The sequence below is a fragment of the Cygnus olor genome, chromosome 1 (assembly GCF_009769625.2).
Source record: "Cygnus olor isolate bCygOlo1 chromosome 1, bCygOlo1.pri.v2, whole genome shotgun sequence".
Taxonomy (NCBI): domain Eukaryota; kingdom Metazoa; phylum Chordata; class Aves; order Anseriformes; family Anatidae; genus Cygnus; species Cygnus olor.
Genome location: NC_049169.1, coordinates 85,301,094 through 85,323,847, shown reverse-complemented (window position 1 = coordinate 85,323,847; position 22,754 = coordinate 85,301,094). Strand labels below are relative to the sequence as shown.

The window sequence follows — 22,754 nt, the reverse complement described above, 5'->3', positions numbered from 1 at the left end:
GCTGTTATGGTACCATACACTGAGAAGTCCTTGAATTTATCTCTTAAAAAGACTAATGCTTAAACTTCAGTGTTGCCTGTAGATTCTCCATGTCCTGTTTCAAGGTCTATTTGAAAAATATAAAAAAAAACAACGTAGTCTTTATGCTATAATCAAACTTTAAAAATCAATCAGATGGAATACATAACCCTTCCTTAGTGACCATATGCAAATATCAGTAGCAAACAGAAGAAGGGGCTGCTTATTTTCTGTTTGTTGAAGACAGAGTCAACAACACCGGCTCAGAAGAATGGTATGATATCCTGTATTAACTTGAAACCGAACACCTTCAATCCTGTATTAACTTGAAACCGAACACCTTCAAAGTGCAAAAAATGATTTTTTAATCTATGTGTGTATAAGCTATTCTGGCTGTGGGCCATTAAAATATTTAAGCATATTGTTAATTTAAAATAGGTGACTTAGGTTCAGTCTACTTAAAACAGGTGCTCTGAAAAAAAATGGCTGATATCAAGACACTCTTGTAAGGCAACGCTTCTACATACTGTTCTCCAGGATAGTCCATGTAGCAGCTGATCTGGAAAAATACTTTTCTTATACACTTGGACGAAAGGGGAGGGGGGGAAGTGAGCTTCCATGCGTATGAGTCTTGAAGCTCTCAAGGTTATGCTTGAAATCTTTTCAAGCTTTCTGACTATATCAGTTGGTCTAATGCAAGTTGTTAGTCTTCTTTACCTCCCTTGCTAGGGTGGGGGAAACCTTGCAAGCTGGCAATCTAAGGCAAGCTGTCTTGGGATGCTTTGTGGATAATGACCCAAATTCAGTACCGTTTGATCTCTTCTGGGCCTAATTTCTCATCTGCAGATATAAGAAAATTAAATGAGGCCATGTGTAGTAAAGAATGAAGTGGATAAGCTGAAAGTTGTAGGAGCCTGGTTAAGATAAATGATCAAAGAACTGTATAAATGTATTGTTATATGAAATGCTTATAGCATAAAACAAGGTTGTAAAGAGAAGTGTCTTTGGGGCTTCAGCAGCTGGATGTGTTCCAAGTCCCACAGAGACTTACACGTGCTTTACTTTATCATGGAGAAGCTCCACTGAAAATAGACACAGCACCTTCATATTTAAGAGTTTGTGAGATCATCGTGTAAAGGCTAACGTGACTTATGCCTTGTAATACGAAGGCAGATTGAGTTAGGAGGAGGACGAAATGGAAAAGTCAGGCTGAATGTTATGGTTGCATTTAGGTGTATGAATCCCTTGAAGACTCTGTGTGTGTGTGTGTCATGATGCTATCTCTAATTGCACTCATTAGTAACACTTGGAAATCATGGTGCCCTCAGAGCAGGGAGGTGGTAGTAATACACACGGTGGGAGAAAGCTGTGAGGCTCTGGGAGGAAGGTGTGCTGGAAAGGTGCAAGAGAGGATAGGTTACCATCGGAAAAGGTGTGTGTGTAAATTTGTGAAGAAAACTAAAGTCAGAAACAATAGGAATAAATGAGAAGGACCTAGAGGAGAGGATAAAGAGGACTGAGAGAAACAGTGGAGATGCTGGAAGTTCCATCTGGTATCATGGTTATGAAATTCATTCCTTCTGCTTTGTTCAAAATGAAATCACTTATCTATGTATGCAAGTATAAAAAACAGTGTTTTATACAGTGCATCTCGCCCTCATCTTACAGGTTAGACAACGTTCCTGTAAAGCTCACAAGAACTGAAAAATACCTCATTTATAGGAGGAGAGGGGGAGTTGCATCTAGCAAATGCACAGGTATGAAGTAACTTAACAGCACTGAAACTAAATTTATAAGACAGATTTTATAACAAAAAGTAGTTAACTATCTACAAATAACTAATGAGTTGCTGTTTGGTAAGAATAATGTAAGAATAAGCCAGGTTGTGATTAGAACATCAGTGGATTATCTATTTGGAAATAGTTTATATCCTTAAAAGTTTTCGTTGCTCTCCACCCCCCCCCAATAAAAAATAATAATAATAAAAAAAAGATAGTTTTAAAAATATTGAGGAGTGTAGTAGTGAATCTAAAAGTCTTTCTTCCTGTCTTTTAGTAATTTAAGATGAATTAGGCATGTATGTGAAGCAGGGAGCGTACTGTTGGTCTTACAAATAACTTAATTGATTCTTCCTTTCACTGTTCAAAATGAATCAATTGCCAAAGAGCTGCTATTCATCTGTGCCCTCTAGCATGCAAGACGTGCAGGATAGAGGGGAAATATACATGTAGGTATGGAAGCATGTTTTGATTTAGTTCATTCTTGTGAGAACTGTGTGACATCTGTGGAGACTGAATTTGTCTGTTTATGTGAGAAGGGGTTTGTGATGTCAATATTTTGCCTGATAATCCACTAAATTCACTTAACAAGCTTCTGGGTTAAAAAAAAAAAAAAAAAGGTGAGAATGAGTTAAACTGCAGTATCTTAAATGTGAGATGTTACTGCAGAGCTTGAAGATCTTTTGATGAATTGGAACTCTGAATGTTTGAAGGATGTTGTCTTTATCTTAATTTTTTACTCCTGGATGTGTTTTGTTTGCAAAAGTTGGGTGGAATAGTAGTGGTGATGAGATTAAAAAAAAAAAAGTCATAAATGCATGTAACTTAGGCAAATAAGGTTTTGTGTTGTATGGAGACAGAATATCAAAGTATATAGAGACACATGTAAAAAAAGATTACGTGTTAGTTTGAGACTTTCAGCATCTTCTTAATATAGCACAAGTACTCTGCACCATTTAGCATGTGCATGAAGTGTGATACTTTGTAAAACCCTTTAAATGTGTAGCCCCTCCTTATAGAAATCTGGTTTTAATTATTACCTTGATTGGTGATGATAAGATTCTTTTGAGTTGCAGGCTGCATGCTTTATAACCTTCACATCTGATTGCAAGGTTCTTCCTTGGTGAAAGAGGAAACACTTCATTATAAAATAGTGACATTACTTTGTACAAGCAGATTTAGTTTTGCTTCAGTAATCAAGTACAGTAGGACATCATGTTTCTGTAGGGCATTCATGAAATCAAGGGTTATACTTTTAAAAGCATTTACTTGCAAATACCATATCTTTAAATGACTTTGCCCAAGGAGAAGCAGAAATCCGTGCTATCAACAAAATAGGTAACTACTGTTAGTATTTTATCACAAGCTTCAAGAACTCCTCAAGGCATCAAGTTTAGGGGAAAAAAAAGTGAGAGATTATGGGGAGGATATTTATTATTACAAACTGCAAAGTCAACAGGGACCACTAAATGTTCTTACAGTCATAATAGCCTATCTCATGTTAATTCTAGCCTCAAGCTGTGTGACTCTTTATGATCAGAGATAATGGGGGGTAAAACTGTATTTTTAGTTTAGCAGCAGATTCCTTCCAACCATGGAAAATAAATTAGAGAGCTTTGCAAACTAAAAATGATTTGGGCTTTGAAGGAATTCCCAGCAATAATATACAAGACTTATTACCCTGGGTACTTAGAGGGTCCCGTATGTTTATAGCTGAGAGTAGTCATTTTGATTGAATATTGCTTCAGTAACTTGTTTTCAAATAATCTGCTTTTAACACAAATCTGTTGATCCTAAAAAGAAGCCCTTTTTGTTAATGTTCTTATTATTTGTACTTCCTATGTACACCTTAGATAAAAATTAGCATGTTACTCAGGAAGATTGCTGCATTAATAGTGAAGTTGTTATATTTAACTTATCTGGAATTCATCACACGTAGACGCTTAATGCATAAAGACTTGTGTTAAATAGGTTCAGATCTGAGAATGTATGTACATCTGCTCAAGTATATAGTGTTTAGAACAGTACGAGTAGTTGTTCTAAAATCATGCATTACAAATGTAGAAAATTCAGTTTAAGGTTATTACTGTTCATTTGTGTTACTTTATTATCTAAGAACATGGCTGCTTTGGGTTAGGAATTCAATACATGTGAAACAAAAACACACTCTGCACCAGAGAATACGTTGTCCCAGTATAATGAGAAATAATATGTGGACATCAACATATTGGACAGTGGAAGGAAACCAGAAGTTTTCTTACGTAGCCTCACATCCTGTCTGTGCATAGGTATCAATGCAAAAAGATCTTAAGAAGGTATTTGAAAGACCTTTGTAGCAGCTTGTGAAGAAGTCTTTCCAACAGCCCTAAGTAGCAAAGAAGACAAAAGATGCTTGTTTTGTCAGAAGCAATCTTAAGAACTGGTTGTGAAGAGCTAGCATTAATGAAAACTGAAGGAGTCTGTGGGCTGTGAATGTGGGATCGTACGGAGATTGGCATAGGCCAGGGAGGGCCTTGAATAGAGATGCATCTCAGGCGGGTAACCAAAGGAACTAAATGGGAGGAGTTAGTGAAAATGGCAGTGTAATTAAAGCAATGAATTGAAAAGGCTATCTTCTGCAAATCATATTGAAGGAAACAGGTTAGCTACATCAGGGACATAGATGTTGCAATCACCTAGCATCACAATAACAAGTGTCTTCAGCTTGGTGACTAGATAGGAAAGGCTGGTTTAGCTGGGCTGCTATGCAGGAGTGAGTGGTAAGATTTGTATACAGCAGAAACAATGAGGATCTGGAGATGATGTTCAGCTTGAAACCCTGAATAACGGAGGTGAAGATGGTGGTGGTTGCAATCATTACAAAAGGAAGAAGGCTGGAAGCACTGAGTAGTTGAAAGATTAAGAACACTGTCCTACAGAGCTGAATACATATAAGCTAATGCTAGATGAACAGTTCAAATAAAGAAGTCCAGAGTAGAGAAATGGAGGTGTAAGTCGTCAGAATAAGTGTGATGATAGAGGTTTTGTACTAATGAATGATACTCTTCAGAAACAGAATAGAGAGAAAGGGAATCAAAAGAGAGGGCTTTCTGGAAATGAAAACATGCATCCTTAATAGATGCTGTTTGATTCAGCATTTTTATAACAATTTTTATGGGGGAGATATCTTTTGAGAAGTTAGTAGATAAAGTAGAAGTTAGAAGATGAAGTAGAAGGACTTTAATATTTCTTTTATTCTAAGTTCATGGTATTCTTCATGCCTTCAGGCAACAATTCTTTTCACTTCTGATGATTCAGCTATACTTTAAAACATTTTTTATTCTATCTTTTGAAAGCTGTGGGAAGAAAAGAACATTTATTTAATAGAGTTGTGCTGGTATTATTGCATCCGTATGAAGACAAATGTAATTAAAAATTTTAAAAATGTTAATGTTTCTGTTAAATAGAAAAGGAATACAAAAAAAAAATCTCAATACTGGAAATGTTAAATCAAGGATTTCTCATCTTTTTTAGTGATTTATATTTTTGCTGGGGTTCAGAAGGCTTGTCACTTATCTTGTCCTTTGAGAATAGCTATAGCTACCTAATGGTCTAATCCAACAAAAAATATGTTCAAGTCCTGTATCGCAAAAGCACATATAAAACTCAAATTTACTGGTATCTACTCCCAAAACATATATTACCAGAAAGCCAGCTATAGTTTGTATTGCATTGGGCCCTTAAGTGTTATAAAAAAATGGCATATTCATTTTTTTCATAGCTTTATGACCAGCAAGACAACATCAAGCAGTTTATTGCAGACTCTGTTTATGCCTTGCAAGAGTGCAGCCTAGTACGCCCACGTGCATGCTTTGTTTTCAGCACTAACTCTGGAAGCGGTTTTGAATCTCATTTCATTTTAGTTGAGTCTATGTTCTCTTTGGTCTATGTTCTCTTTGTTGTCTGTCTGTGAATCTGTATTGAAAAAGTTAAATTTGGACCAATGTCGTTTTCCCTGTTTAAAAAGGCATTGCATTTATTTTAGATTAGTTCAAACTTTTTAATGGCACACTTAGCAATTTCTTTCTTAACCCTTCAATGCTGACTTCACTTTACTTTGTTAAAGTAAACCATGCCATCTTAAGGGAAGGCAGGGGAAAAAAAAGCTCAGCTACATGTAAATGAAGATTCAGCTCTACAAAGACAGGAAAGATATTTGGCCATATTAACTTCAGTGTGAATTCAATGGATAATCCCTTTATATGATAACTGAGGTGATTCATTGGTAAATGAGGTCACCAGGATGCGCATGCGAGTATCCGTAGCAATCTGGAAACCTCAACTGTCACTGACAGAAGCAGTGTTGAGCAGTCTCTCCTTTCTTTCTCTGCCTGTACAATGTCACATCTCTTGGGCTGAGCCTTTTGATCTAATTAGATCCCTATTCAGGGGGCTTGTTTGGTTTAACCTTTAAATGATATCTGAGAAAACATGTCTGTGGTGGCTCTTTTTTTCTTAACTTGTATGCAGTTAATGGAAGGGACTAGCTTAACAAGTGTTTGCTTGTAAAATATTACCACTAGATACTGCTTTTTCCTTCTAATTTACTCCTTGATCCTGATATAGCTGTAGTTGCTAAAAACGTTTGGAAATTATGAAACTTGGTACCATTTTACATGGAGGGTGTGAACCATGGGTGGGTTTGATGTCCCAGTTTAGCTGAGTTCTTCTGAGCCTCTTGCCTGTCTTTATTATGTGCATGATCATTCTTTCATCAGAAAAGTCCTTCTATCAGGTCTTGCCCCAGTTTTGGTAATGAGAAAGGGCTATTCTGCTGAGAGAGAGTTGGTGGCTGCAACTATTTTTACTGTTTTTTATAGTGTGCATCAAAGTCTGTAGGCTGAAATCCTAGCCCATGGAGCAGAGGGGAAAGAAACTCAATGGTATTTTTCTCCCTGTTGTCCAGGAGAGCTGAAGTCCTCCAAGTAGGATGGATCCTGTGGTCCTGGGAAGTACAGCTGGCTGGGAGGTCAGGGAACAACAGCTCTGTATGATATGCCTTTTTCACAATGACAGTTCCTGATTGTATCTCCCTCTGGGAATTACTGAGGTTTAGCTTTTAGGAACAGTGCCTGAACAAACAGGTATTTTACGTGATGCTGACAGAATTCTGAAACTGGCTGTTTTGTTCAAATGTCTGCTAACATCACTTGATAAATTAGATCTTTTGTTATTAACTGCCTGATCAGAACTACTGAAATTTGTGACATTAGCCAAATCCACCAATGTGCAATTTAGCTCTCACTGCAGTATCAATTACAGCTGCTGCTTGTGTTCATTGTTGCCATTCATGTTCATGGAATGCTTTAATAAAGGGAATAAAAAAGGGGTTTATCATGTGCTTTCCTGTTGTATACAAAAATAGATGATACAAGTTCACCAATTTTGTCTCACTTTAAAATAGCTTCCAGAAATAGTGGCATATGAGGGAATAGGGCTGATTGACTCATTCGTTGTGCATAATTTATCCTGAAAAATTTGCATTTTTGTACATGTATTATCCATGGAGAAAAGAATTTACATTCATCTATTTGTTATTCATAATCTCGCATTTAATAGTTTATGAATTGCTGTCTGAATTTTTTAAGAAGTGCTCGTTTCACTGTTTTGTTGCATGTGATGTATGGTGGTCATCAAAGTCATCTTGACAATTTGTGGGTCCTCACTGGAAGACTAAAACTTTTAAATAGAGAACAATTATTGCTTTCTGTGGTTCTTTTTGGCCATATGAGAATGTGCCTCCTCTCTACGAAGAGAACTCATTTGCCAGCATTTGTTAGGAAATGGATATGGTCAAGGGGGGCAGCTGTTTAGATTTGCGGTATTTGTGAATTTTGTTTGTGCGGGACTGTGAAGTCTGGTTTTCTTGTTAGACCAAACTTTTCTTTCTTTTGTGAGAAGGCAGTGTAGCATGGAGGCAGTGTAGGACTGGGAAACGTGATGTCTGTAGCTCCCGAGCATGAAGCAGTGCATGTAGAGATGATGGAAACCCACTGAGCAAAGTAGTGCAGGTGCCAGAAACAGTTTGTGTACATTAGCATGGTATTCCACTCTTAAAAAATATCCATGTCAGGCTTGTAGTTCAAGAGCTTCTTGGTGTTATATTTGATATCTCTACTGAATTAAGTTTTTGTACATGTTCGTGTATGTGCATGCATGTATGTCCATTGTATATACACATACGATGTTTCTACACACCTCAGTTTTACTCTTCTATTCAGTTCTGCTCTGTGTGCAAATGGCCTTGCACAGGTCTGTTTCTTTTCTTGTCTGCAAATAGGAGTAACAAACACTTCCCATTTCCTTCTCAGGATTGTGGTATTTTATTAGCCTGTGCTTTCAAGCTGTTGTGAGCATGCTGACCATTTGCATGGAAAAACCAATAGTGCTGGATTGCCAGGGTCCATTAATGAGTGCCAGGAGGAATTAATGATATAATCACACGTGCAAATATACAAAATCCCTGAATGTTAGTTTTATGCATGGTTACCACTGATGTCAAAACTATAGGATGTAGTATAATCAAATAATTTATTTGGCACAGCTGGTTAACTGCTTACAGCAAAACAACCTGTAGCTTAATTGCTCCTTCTACTGTGCTGGTTTTATGCATGTCTTTCCGGCCCCAATACCCAAAGTAGAAAACCCTGCCTTGGGCATCGTTTTGGTTGTGCAGGAAACAGTGGGTCATAACTCATCCATGTCAAATTAATGTTGTTTTCATGGGACATCAATGGCATAATGAAGGGAGAATAAGGGCATTAAGGAGAGTTAGTCCTTCAGTAGGACTTCCCATCTGATTTTATTGGTATGCTAAATGGAATCATATATATATTTTTTTTCCTCCTAAGGAATCATAATGTCTTCAAATAATTTCTTTGGGGAAGAAATATAAACATTGTTGTTTTCAAGTATCAATAATATGTTTCAATTCAAATGGAATTATTTCATACATTTAGGATACAATAAGGGAAGTTGCCACATGATGTCAACCCTAAAATATCTCTTCCTCTGAGGTAATTTTTCACTAGTTCAACTATTTTACTCTATAAAATACAAAGGTAAATGCCCTGCTCTGAGCCGTGTTTTAGAATAGCAATTCAGTATTTTGATTTTATTTTCAGGATGCTTACTTCTATAGTCAGGTAGGTGAAGGATGCTGATTCTTAGTTTCTTGCAGGTCAGTTTGAACAAAACCAAGAAGGTTCTGTAGGTCATTAATTGTAAACGAAAGTTTGAGAGATACTGCTTCATTTAATTGAAGCTTTTTACATGATGTGTTGGGTTTTCAAAATCTTCTTGATTTAGGGGCACAAGTCTGTTGGGGTAAGTGATACTCAGTCATGCAAGACATCTGTGTTCAAGTTGTTCATTTATCAACACAGCTGTTAAATCCTATAGAGTAATGACACTTTTTGCAGCTTTAATTATGTCCATATTAGAAGATTGTAGCAGTTAACTGTAGCTGTCACCGTTAAATACTTCAGAATTTTGTTAATAGCTCTGGTGGTTGATACTGTTGAAAATGTAATCTTATGTCTTCATACCTTCTGTCTTTGTGCTTAGGAGCAGCAATTTCTTAAGTAAATACATCGGGACAGAAATAAAAAAATAATAAAGCTCAGTAGTGGCATGAGTTAGTGTATCAGGTAGAACACTGTGGTTTCCAGGACTGTTTTGCCTTTTCTTTATGCAGTGCTTAGTCCAATGAGTCCATAGTAATTCAGTGGAATTGCAAGGTCTTACTCCTTCATGAGGAAAGAATCACACAAATTGGCATGGGAATTTATTTTGCTGCTGAAAATTGCAATTGGGCGTGAGCAGGTCTCTACCTTTCTCGCATGTTCTGTATTCCCTGTCCCTTCTTGCTTGTCATTTGAAGGCATTTTAACAATACAGAAATCTACCCTCTCTGCAGGCCATTTAACACTTTCTTCTCATGTACCTTAGATAACATGTGTCATGGCAGGTGCTCCAGTTTCATTTTTAAATCATATAAAGTATCACCATCTGCTTTTCTCTGTAGATCTTGAGGTGACAAGCTGTGAACTCCACTGTATCTCAGCACTTGTGCCAAAAAAAAAAAAAAAAACAACACCCTAAAATCTAAAATTCCATTTCATACCTACTGCTGTGAAAGAGGTGTCTGCCTTGGCAGAATTTAGCAGTCTTCTTAAACATTTGCTAGATTTCTAGTTTTAACATATGCATTTTAATGGAAGGAAGAGCAACTTGAAAATTTAACTTTTAATTTGTGTTTTTGGTCATCGGGTCCTGCTTAAGATATGGAATGTGGCTAATGTAGCTTGTCATCTATTTCTCTCTGCTAATTTCTGCCAAGACAAGTAGCCAGGTTCACTTCCTTTATTCCTGGCACTTTTATTTATGTATTTAATTAAATTTAAAATGACTTTATTTTAGTCAAAGATCTTAGGTGACTGGGAGAAAATCTTCTTTGCTTACTGGCATGGTGTGAATTCTCACTAGAGTGATTTTGTCAGAAAAATCTAGGTATTCTTACGTAACAGTTTCCAACTTGTTCTATTCCAGTGAATGTAAGGTTGGTTTCTTAACAAGTCCATGAAAAGTCAGTCAGCAAAATAAATTATACAGTAGGCTTTTTTTTCAGGTATTCACACTTCCACTGTAAGAATTTTAAAGTGATTTCCAATCAAAAAAAAAAAATGGTTTTAAACTAGTGTTATAGGGTGGTGTTGTACACACACACACACAAGATGTATGTGTAGTATTTATATATTCTGTGTTTAACTTAATGACACTATCAAACAGGAAACATTTTCTTCTATACTGGTTTTACTTTATTCTTGAACATTCCTTAAAACGGTAGGCTTTTTCTATATATATATTTGTATAAGGTGTAAATGAAATTTTAATAAAACGTAACCCATCAGGGTGTTCCAGAGTGTATTGTGGTGGCTGGTGTCTGATACTTTCTTCAGTTTTCTTCAGTTCTTGAAATTCATAGATAGTTCTTGTCATTGTTTTATCTTCAGTGGTTATTCTTTGAATGAAGATCATGTCTGGATATGATCTCGTGGAAGACTGTGCCTTTCTCTGAAAGGATAAAATTGATCACTAATTGCTGCAAATCCCTGGTCAGCTTTCTCTGGTGTTAGGTTTTTGTTCATACCGTTCCTTATTGAAAAGCATTGTAATTTCTTTGGCCTTGAAGGGTTTTATATTCTTGAAGGATTTTGATATTTCCCCAGTGATATTACCTGTAATTACTTTGTGTGTTGTTTCCTTGTCTTTGCTTTTACTTTCATGACTTCCATGTGTACATTTTTACATAGATTTCAGGGTTATTTTCCTGAAAAAATGCAGTAGATGGTTAGAGCATTTGTTGCCCCGTGAAGAGAACCAGAATCTATTAGTGCTGATTCTTGTTAGAAATGTATCTTATAATGCCTGAAATCTATCCAGCTTGTAGTTGCTTTTCCGTGTTGCATTGGTTTATTTTCCACAGCCTGTTTTATTCATGCTTTAAGGATTCCTGCTTTTCTTGAGATAATTTATAGATATAGCTATAGTAGTAACAATGCAAATAATCAGAACTGTGAGAAACAGTTAAAATGTCAATCATCTAGTGCTGGTGTTGGGAGGAGAGGTTTCCTCTGCTTCATACTTCTTTTAGCTTTTTTCTCATGTCACATTTCTCACTGTGAATATTTTGTACAGACATCGAGTCTTAACTCTTGAAGTATTTATGGAAATATGTATCACAGGAACAGATGTATGTGGCATTGTATATGCCGTGGAAGGGTCAGAGCTGAATGTTTAGGGGTCTGCCTCTTATCCGATGTACTCTTGTAAAATGGTCCGGCTTCACTGGTCACGTTCACTACATACATCAACCTGTTCTATGCTGAAAAGGAGAGACAAGGCTAACAAATGCTATAACCACTCCTGAACAACAATCTCTGTGTTTAGTGACACCAAGAACTAGATTAGCTCGTTTACTTTTTAGTCTCCTCTCTACAGGGAGCTGCTGCTGCTGGGGGGATGGGGCCACATGATTCTTTCCCTCTCTCCTATGAATGAGTATAGAAACAGTGCCATATATTCAGTGCACTAACATTTGCATTACAAATGCATGTGCTGGGTTTAGAAAAGAGCTAACAGATTGTCGTTGCCCAGAGCACTGGCATTACAATGATTGCTCCAATATAACATGGCTGTTAAACTTTTTCTTAACCCTTGTGCTACCTTAACCCAGTTTGAAATAATTATTTGCCTGGAGTAAGCCTTCCCAGACATACCCAATTTTCATACCCAATTTTCAATACCCATCGTGATCTGGAAAAACAGTTACCTGTTTCAATAACTACTATCTGAAATGCTGTATGCGTCAGATGTATGGATTTTCTAAAGTGCCAGAGTAATAGATAATGCACAGCTTGTTCCCCAGAGCGCTGCTGAGATTAAACCCTCAGTTGGTGGAAAAATGAAGGATTATGCAAGGCTTTTCACACTGGTTTTCTGTATTCTCTACAGTTTTCTGAGAACTGGCAATAAAATTAACATCCTTTGTCATTTATGCCATTGTTATAATGCTGTCATCTAGCTTAACTCAGTGGTCCCAGTTTGATTGGTGGAAGATGGAAGGGCATCTGTTTACTTAGTGAATCCTCTATAAGTGAGTAGATCTAGAAAGTGTTGGGGGGGGGAGGGGCTCATTTTGTAAACAATTTATAAAATAAATATATATGTAAACAAGGAAAATCCTAAGTTTCATTTGTATTGAAGTTCCACGGCTAACTGAAAAAAATGAAAGTCTCAAACTTTTGAACTTTTTTTTTTGACCTAGGTTTTGTTATCAAAATTATCGGTACCACCCTAAAAGAGTATTAACATTAGGGTGGGAATAATGGGAACTCTTTCAGGGAAAAAAAAAAAAAGAGGATTCTTGACAATTTTGCTAAATACAGTCTCAAAAAAATATTTGTATGACATTTGAGGTTTATCGTATTCTTGTCTGCTTATTCTTCCTTGGTCATGGTCATCTATTTTTATCCCCCAAATGCTTTGAAGCTTTTTATAGATCAATTCTTAGTCTTTCCTATCTCACTAAAGAAAAGCGGATCTGTCTACACATCCATGAGATCCAAGTGTAATTACAAAATTTATTCATCTTCTTTGCGAAGCATAGGTGCCAAATGCCAAAGTGTTCTTGTTCATTGGTACAAAAAAATGTATATCCAAAAGAATACTATAACTGAAGTAAGGTGCTTTTTTGTGTTGTTGTTGTGTGTTTGTTTTAAAACCACCACGCTATAATCTGTAGAGTTACATCAAGGGTAATTAAATTTGCTAATGAATTAGTATAGGAATGTCTATTTAAGCATTAGCGAATCCACTTCACTCTCTCAGTAATAGAATACATCTATTGGAAAAGGTGGTGATCTTAATTACAGCCTGCAAACCTAACAAAAGTATTTAAACTTGGTTGCTTAAAAACAGCTCCTCAGAGTCTCATAGTCAAGCAAGCAAACAATTGACATTAATGCATTTGGATTCAAATTCAATTCTGTTGTATTTTGCCTTTTAACAAGGTCAATTCACATCTATCTCTCAGGAAGGCATAGTCTGAACAATCTGGTCATTGCTGGGACATGTTAGCATTTAAAGTTTTAACAGAACTTCAATTTGCTTAAAATAGTTTCTTAAAAAAAACTGATAAATATGTCTTGTGCTTTTAGAAACTCCATATCACAGTTGTCTCTGAATTATTAGTAATGTTGCAGGAATGTCCATGTTCACTGGAAAGTATATTTTTCAGTTTCCAAAGATTTTGCAGGATATGGAAGACCATTTCTTTCAAACCTGGTTCAGTTCAAACACCACTGTCATCAATTTCTTTCACTCAAATGTGTCATAAGATGGTTTTACTGGTGGCTGCAACTCCAAGAGCATGTTGGGAATTCACAATTCTTCAGCATTCTCGTTCCTTCACTTTAGTCTTTTGTCAGGGAAGACATGAAAACATCTTTAGAGTTTTACCTCACCTGAGATGTTAATTCAGCTCCAGAAAAGTTTTAATGTGATGAATCAAAAACAAAACAAAACGTGTTTTGCTATGTTCATTCAATAAATTAAAACTTTGTTTGAACATATATTAGCCTTTAAACTTTGCATAGTTTTATATTTAACTAGTTAATATTAGTATTTTGTATCGTGATGTCATCTTCCGTACTCAACTGATATTACAAAAAAAAAAATCCCTCTCAGTAGCATACAAAGTATCCTTAATGTTGATGTAAGTTGCAATTAGTAATGTTTTCTTGCACTATTATTTGAAAGAAGAATGCGTGCTTATGTGCGTATACACACGCACCTATCTATCTATCTATCTATCTATATATCACCTACCATCTAGTAGGCAACAGCAATGTGTACTTTGAAGGAGAGACATAAAAGTAACCAGTACTATCTGGAAGGTATTACCGTTATATAAAGGATCTGTATGACATTTGAAGAATGAGAACTTCAGAAAATATACTAAATAAAACTATTTCAATGCAGTTATATGACTCTCAAATGAAACTTCTTGCTAAAAAGAAAGGCATGATGTCCACCTCTGTGACTGGGAAACACATCCAAATTAATGCTTTTCTTTGTTTTCTCATTCAAATATATGGAGCAAGAAGCTCAATGTATAAGAACAAACAGGTATTTTAAGTAGTCTCTTATTTGGGATAAAAATATCATATCTGGTGGGCTGGTGTCATGTATAAAAGACATATCATTCAGTTTTTTGAGAAGATGGTATTTTGTGGGGGCTGTTTTTTTTTTTTTTGACTCTTGATGCTGCAGTATACCATTATTAATTCATTTATGACTGGAAGTTAAAATCTTCCATAAATATTCTATGTAGAGCACAAAATTGTCTAACATGCACATGTTTTGAAACTGTGAAAAAAGATATAATGTCATGGTCAACAAAATTAGAAATCGCAAAACTCTATTCCAAAAAAAAAATTGTGCAAATGTCATCAGAAATAATAAATAGGATTCTGTTGCTGTGGGATAGTTGTTGTATATTTCTGTTTGTGAGAGAAAAGAGTTATTTCTGCAATTATTTTAACTATTTCATCAATCTAAAACAGTGTATCATTCTGAATTTCAAGAATGGATTTTGGCTGAAAGAAAAGGGCAGACTTGTGATTATTGAAATTTTAGACATAATATTTTATCAGCAGTCTTGGCAGCTGTACCTGAGTACTATAGCACAGCCTATGGTATTTGTTGCATAAAACCTAATTAAAATTTAGACTAAACTGATGGCAGTGGAACTGGAGAGGGAAGGTTGCATCCTATGGGTCTTTTCTTTTTTCCTCCCTTTCATAAAAGTACCTTTGCCATTTTGTTCATTTGTAGCCAAGCAGCCCCCTTATGAGCTCAAAATGCGTTAGAATCTGCTGTTGTTTGGCGTGACACTGTCGGAAAGCAAATACATAGCCTGTTATTTGCTATAGTTTTGTGTGATCCTTGATAACTTCTCTGGCCAGGCATGTTGCGAGGCTGTGCAGGGACAAAATTAGAAGGGCCAAAGCTCATCTGGAGCTAAATCTGGCTACTGCTGTTAAAGATAACAAAAAATGTTTTTATGAATACATCAACACAAAAAGGAGGACGAAGGGGAATCTCCATCCTTTACTGGATGCGGGGGGAAACTTAGTTACAAGAGATGAGGAAAAAGCTGAGGTGCTTAATGCCTTCTTTGTCTCAGGCTTTAGTGGCAAAACCAGTTGTTCTCTGGATACCCAGTACCCTGAGCTGATGGAAGGGGATGGGGAGCAGAATGTGGCCCTCACTATCCACGAGGAAATGGTTGGCGACCTGCTACAGCACTTGGATGTACGCAAGTCGATGGGGCCGGATGGGATCCACCCGAGGGTACTGAGCGAACTGGCGGAGGAGCTGGCCAAGCTGCTTTCCATCATTTATCGGCAGTCCTGGCTATCAGGGGAGGTCCCGGACGACTGGCGGCTAGCAAGTGTGACGTCCATCTACAAGAAGGGTCGGAGGGTAGACCCGGGGAACTATAGGCCTGTTAGTTTGACGTCAGTGCCAGGGAAGTTCATGGAGCAGATTATCTTGAGTGTCATCACGTGGCACTTGAAGGTTAACCAGGCGATCAGGCCCAGTCAGCGTGGTTTACCAAAGGCAGGTCCTGCTTGATGAACCTGATCTCCTTCTATGACAAAGTGACACACTTAGAGGATGTCAGAAAGGCTGTGGATGTGGTCTACCTTGACTTCTGTAAGGCTTTTGACACCGTTTCCTACAGCATTCTCCTCAAGAAACTGGCTGCTCGTGGCTTGGACTGGCGTACGCTTCATTGGGTTAAAAACTGGCTGGATAGCCGGGCCCAAAGAGTTGTGGTGAATGGAGTCAAATCCAGTTGGAGGCCGGTCACTAGTGGAGTCCCCCAGGGCTCAGTGCTGGGGCCAGTCCTCTTTAATATCTTTATCGATGACCTCGATGAGGGGATCGAGTGCACCCTCAGTAAGTTTGCAGATGACACCAAGTTAGGTGTGTGTGTCGATCTGCTCGAGGGTAGGAAGGCTCTGCAGGAGGATCTGGATAGGCTGGACCGATGGGCTGAGGCCAACTGTATGAAGTTCAACAAGGCCAATTGCCGGGTCCTGCACCTGGGGCACAACAACCCCAAGCAGAGTTACAGGCTGGGAGATGAGTGGTTGGAAAGCTGCCTGGCAGAGAAGGACCTGGGAGTACTGGTTGATAGGCAGCTGAATATGAGCCAGCAGTGTGCTCAGGTGGCCAAGAAGGCCAACAGCATCCTGGCTCGCATAAGAAGCAGTGTGGCCAGCAGGTCTAGGGAAGTGATTGTCCCCCTGTACTCAGCTCTGGCGAGGCCGCACCTCAAGTACTGTGTTCAGTTTTGGGCCCCTCACTACAAGAAGGACATGGAGGTGCTCGAGAGAGTCCAGAGAAGGGCGACGAAACTGGTGAGGGGTCTGGAGAACAAGTCTTATGAGGAGCGGCTGAGGGAGCTGGGATTGTTCAGCCTGGAGAAGAGGAGGCTCAGGGGTGACCTTATCGCTCTCTACAGGTACCTTAAAGGAGGCTGTAGCGAGGTGGGGGTTGGTCTATTCTCCCATGTGCCTGGTGGCAGGACGAGGGGGAATGGGCTAAAGTTGCGCCAGGGGAGGTTTAGGTTGGATATTAGGAAGAACTTCTTTACGGAAAGGGTTGTTAGGCATTGGAATGGGCTGCCCAGGGAAGTGGTTGAGTCACCATCCCTGGAGGTCTTTAAGAGACGTTTAGATGTAGAGCTTAGTGATATGGTTTAGTGGAGGACTTGTTAGTGTTAGGTCAGAGGTTGGACTAGGTGATCTTGGAGGTCTCTTCCAACCTAGATGATTCTGTGATTTTCAGCTATCAAAAATTGGAGTCCGGTTTTGGTCTGCAAGTTTACTCCATGTCATTGTAACAAAGATTTAAATGAGCAAACTGGATTTTACATGAGTTTATTAGGTAACAATGAAGTCAAAACAGCTAACCACCCACCATAGTGATTACTATTTTACTTAGGTTGGTGGTAGCAAATCTTGCTTCATTTTTTGTGCAGAGAATGACAGCTGAGTACAATGTTTTACTGATTGTGTCAGTCTGGCATATAAATGTGCTATTTTCTTGATGTGTACCAAAGGCTTGAGACAGGATTACAGAAGCTGAATAAAGAGCCAAATGTGTCATGGCTTGCTTTTACTGATGAATGTGGCTTGGGCTAGCTGTCAGCAGGGCTTAGAAAAAACTACCTTTTAAATTGGGACTGTGCCACATACCTAGTGAGCTGCTTTCTCTTCTAAAAAGGAACAGTTATTTCATGCAAGAGTCTGCGTTGCTGAATTCCTGGATTTAACTCCTACTGTTGGAGCTGGATGTGATCAGCAAATTATTCATTTCCCTCTGTGTTGTTTTTTTTTTTTTTCTTCGCTATAGTATTTGTTTCGGGAAACATACTGGTAATGGTGTGGAAGGTGTGTTTCTTTGTGGTGTTTATTGCTTTTCTTCAGAACTTAGCAAGGGGACATTAATCCAAATATATCAGCCGCTGAATTCCAAATGTTAAATTGAAATAAACCACGTGGAAAAAAAAAAAAAGGCAGCAGATCTGTAAAGGATCCATTCCTTGAACATTTTAGGTAGGTGCATAAGAGAAGAAGCTCCTAAAGTTTCCAGGATTTCTAGGCAGCACAAAATACTGCAATAATATTTATAACATTATTTGAGTCTTGTATCCTTGTTTTCAATAAATGCAGAGATGTGGAAAAAGTTAGGGTGATTTTATAGTCGGTGGCAATTTTTTGAATCTCTAGTACTTGATTTTGAGCTTATGGAGTTTCCATGTCTCAAATGGAGGAAAAAAAAAAAATCTGGGCATGTTCCTCTGCACTCTTCTCAAGACCTAATCTTCTTGAACTGGTAGCCTCATTTGGATTTTGTGAGTGTCCTGTAGGCACTGTAGTAGAGGTGAGTATCAAAGCTGTGAGTTTGTCTTCCACTGCAGATCTGAGAGAAGATATGTAAAGAAACAATGAAATAAAGAGGAATTTCTTACTACTGTTTCTTTTTGTTTGACTGCTATGCTTTTTTGTCTCTACCTCAGGAAAGTTTTCATACTATAAAATGCTTAAAGTGCTTTCTTTCAGAGGGGTTTTTTGTTTAATGTATAATTTTCCTGTGTAACAGAAGAAACAATATTCCTGCATAACAGAAGAAAAAAGGTTTGTTCTGTAATAGCTGATATAGTAGAATAATTAGAAGACAAGGAGTATTAATGAAGTTATGGTGTAGTCTGAAATTTCTTTCCGACGAAAACTCCTTATCAAATACAGTGAACCTTTTTCCTGCTGTCCCTCAGGAGCATCTCCATCTCTCTAGAAGTATGAGATTTTTGCATCTATTAAGGTGATTGGCAGTATTTTCAATACATTTTCCAATTATCTCTGCAAACGCTTTGGCAAATCCAGTTATCCAGTTGCCTACAGCTTTTTTTTTCTTAGTTATACTACTCATTATTTAAATAAGTTAAAGGAAATAAGTACTTATAGCAGAGCATGTCTTTTTTATGGCAAGTGTGAAAAGTTGGATCATTATTGAGGGTGAACTGGATTCAGTGAAACCATGTAAATACTTGTACAGTCAATTATGTCCCTCGAGCTGACCTAAAGCAGTTATAGGGTGTAATGTGCTGCCCTACTCTGCACTGTCTGGAATTAGTGCTTTGTCACAATACAGTCCACTAACGATTTCATGTGCAAGAGCTCACATATCTGAAGATCATATGCTCCATATTTGGCAGTGTTTTTAATTCTCAATATGAAATATTTTCAGTGAAGGGAAAGTTTTATAGATTGTTCCCCCTGCTCTGCCCTCAGCCTCTTCAAGGACTTCATTATACATGCTATATCAAGCCTACTAATAGCAGCTGAAATGATATTGTTCTTCGAATTTTAAGAAGTAGAGTCAGGATTGCCAGGCATTGAGAATTTTTTAAGTATGAAACTGTTTATTTGTGGATGGATATGAAATTCATAATCTGTAATGTCTGGTTCATTCCCCTCCCATCCCATACCCCTTGGTCAATGACTTAGCTTGGAAAAAAAAAAAAAGGCAGTGAATGGAAAAAGCAGATACCAAAGTAAATCTAAATATGTAAATGTATTTCAAAAGTGATATTCTTGACATTAAATCTTTAAAGGACTTTCACTCTGTCTTCATATCATGTTGTTACCCAGCATCCTGTCTAAGCCTATTACTGCTCCTACTTGCTGCCAGCATATTCATTAGCTATCTGATATTTTAATTCATAAGTGAGGATTCATAGGGAAAACAAGTTTAATTTCTGCTCCTTCTTGTGTCCTTGACTTCTATCCTTGCATGTTTACAAATGGCACCATGGTGCCTAGTACTCAACCACCTTCTGATGCCAAGTCTTGTCATTGGGCAAACAGAAGTGTTGTCTATTGTGTTCAGATAGTATGAACGAAATGCTGACAGGACTTTCCTGACCTTTATTCCTCATGATTTTCTGTGTTGTATAGGATCTTTTGATGAATAGAGATGAACGAACAGAGATGGAGCACAGGAGGTAATGGGGTGCATGGAGAGACAGTAAAATGTGTGAAGCAAACAGCCAAAAGACAAACTTTTTCATATGTGCTACGATAGCCCATCAGAGGACAGTATGGCTTAACAGGATGGAAGCATAGACTATCACAAGTTGTTTGGAGGATGAGGGAGGTGTACAGAACTAGCTATCATACCATATGTTTCCAGGCTGAAATGGTAAGACAAGGGGGAGATGGCTCCTGGTGGGAGCATGGATGAGAAGGAGAGGAAAATCAAAGAAAAAGCTGCAGAATATGTGAGGAGCTTAGCAAGTAGAAAAAGGCTCTAAAGAATAGAGATACAGCATGTTAAAAGGAAAGGACATTGAAACCTTAAAAGAAAACAGCTAGGAAAAAATGCTGAAGGTAGAAGTGGTGTTGCAAAGACTTGATTGAGGGCTAGCAGTCAACATAACTGTTAAGACCTAGGTGCCACCTTGCATAGCATGAGAAGTACTTTGACTGAGAGCTTATATGATTTTCCAATTAAGAGATGTCCTTTGCATCATGCAAGCTAGGAACACGTTGGGGGACTTCATGGTTGTTCAGCCTGCTCATTTGTTCAGAATTTCTACCCCCTTAGCCACTGGAGTGTGTTTTGTGTGCATCTAGAGCAGATTGCCAACACAAACCTAGTTCTTGTGGACTATTCAACTATCTGAACTTGTGTGCAGTTAGCAGGGACAATCAGGGGGCTTTGCTTCGAGTGTTTTTATGCTCTGCACTAAAACAGTAATGGAGCCCCATTCTGCACAAGTGTCTTCCAGTATGCACTACACATGATGTATCAATCAAATAAGTCATTCAAAATACCTTAACGTCACTTGTCTGCATTTGTGTACATTTCATTAGAACTAGCAGAACATCAATTCCCCAGCTCTGTGATAAGGTGTTATGCATTTTGCACGCACTACTGTGAACTATATACAGTGTGGTCCACTGTTAAGACCACTATTCAGATGGGTAACAAGTGTAACACCTTGCAGTTATTACAGCAAGCATTGCAGGTAATTAGACCATAAACCTCCGCTAAATGATGTCCATTTTAAATTGACCAACAGATGGCACCATCAGTCTCCTTTTCTCTTGTGGCTTAAAAACAAATCTTAAGCAACTGTTGTATGGATCTCTGCTGCTAAAATCAGTAATGTCTTTCTAATTACTATTTCATTTAAATTCCTAATGTCTCATAGTAACACTTAAAATCTGTGCACGCCTATATGTACAGTGAAACAAATTATAAGGATACGTATTCATAAATTTAACCTATAATGTTCCTTCTAGTATGTTGAATCGCTCTTGATTTCCAAGGGGTTTATAATTCAGGTCTGAATTTGAATAATTTAAGTGGAAAAAGCATTGAATGTGATTCTCTCAGTGGAAGCAAACAATAGTGGAGAGCTGAAATGTGGTTTGAAAACTGATGGAACAAGTTGAATTGCATAAAAAGCATACTGCACTAATGTCTTGAAACCCAACCTTTCTTTTTACTCAATTTATAGTAAGATTTGATAATATTCTGTAACTTTCAGATGGCTTTTCAGGATCCACAGAAAACATCATCAGCTTGTACAAATGATGATTTATAGCAGCTACAGTTCTCTTAAGTTATCTGAATTGCTATTGAGATTTTTGGAATGAGACATTAGTGAGAAAGTTTCAGGAATAAGACTTGCCTGGACAAAAAAGAAAAAGATGAAGTTATAAGGAAAGAGAGTGTAAAGTAGAGTTTAGAGGACTTGTTATATGGTTTTGAAGAGATAAATCCAATACAGTGCAGGCATCTATCTTTGATTAGATACTTACTACAGAAGAGGGAGACTGCTGAGGATATGCCGTATGCTGCCACCCTTGCAATAAATAAGTTTTGTGATGTTTTTTATATTTCTTTCTTATGTTTACATGGAATTTACTCTATTTTAATTTGTGTCTAATGTCCCTTGTCCTTCCACCAGGCACAGCTGATAATAGTCAAGTTCTATCACTTTCCTGCACCCCCCTACTTGATAAGATCCCACTTGAGACTTCTCCAGGCTGAACAGTCTCTCTCTCCTCATAGGAGAGATGCTCCAGTTCCTTCAACATCTTTCTGGCCCTTTCCTGGGCTTGCTCTTGCATGGCCCTATCTTGTCCTGGGAAGCACGGAGCTGGATATTGCCCTTAGCACTGGTGCGAACACATCAGGAGTGCAAGAACTCCCTGTGTTCACAGATAGCATGCCACTTGTCCCAGCTACCTTGAAAAAATAATGTCACTTCAGCAAGTTATAAAGGTTGTTTTTGAATTTTAGTGCTATAGAATTTATCATTTTATCTTAAAAGGTGTTAACTGTCAACCTGAATACTACAGACAACTCTAGGCCAGCTTCTCTACAGTTGTCCTCCTTGGATGGTCAGTATCTACTTTGTGCAACGCATCTATAAAGTATAACAGCTCTGAATCACTTGGTTTTACCAGCTGTTGATTGATTTTGCACAATTGTATGTGATTGAAGAAAACATCAGTAAGGTTTGAAAACAGGTTTTATTTCAGTAAGAAAATAGCAGTATTATTCAAAATTCCTTGAGGTGACTGAATAAAAATAAAATACAAGCTCTTCTATGAGGGTTTAAGAAGGTAGACACAGAGCCTAGTAGCAACTGTAAAGTCAGCTTCCTTTAACTCAAGGCTTTATTTTTTTATTTTATTTTTTTCCTAGAGGTATTTTTATCACCATAGGTGTTTCAATTACCTTTTAATTGAGCTGTATGATTATAAG

At 37.7% G+C, this 22,754-nt stretch overlaps 1 long non-coding RNA gene across 2 annotated transcripts in view; it reads left to right on the top strand.

Annotated features, from left to right (window-relative positions):
• The first annotated feature begins 519 nt into the window (after positions 1-519).
• Positions 520-22,754, top strand: part of LOC121074530 — a 53,074-nt gene continuing 30,839 nt past the window's right edge. Inside the window, exons 1-2 of one of the 2 annotated variants that reach the window (XR_005822400.1) lie at positions 520-565; positions 1,687-1,775. This is a non-coding gene — a long non-coding RNA (uncharacterized LOC121074530). Of the gene's footprint in view, positions 566-1,445; positions 1,572-1,686; positions 1,776-22,754 lie in introns of those variants that run through there. The other variant, XR_005822399.1, reaches the window with a different exon arrangement.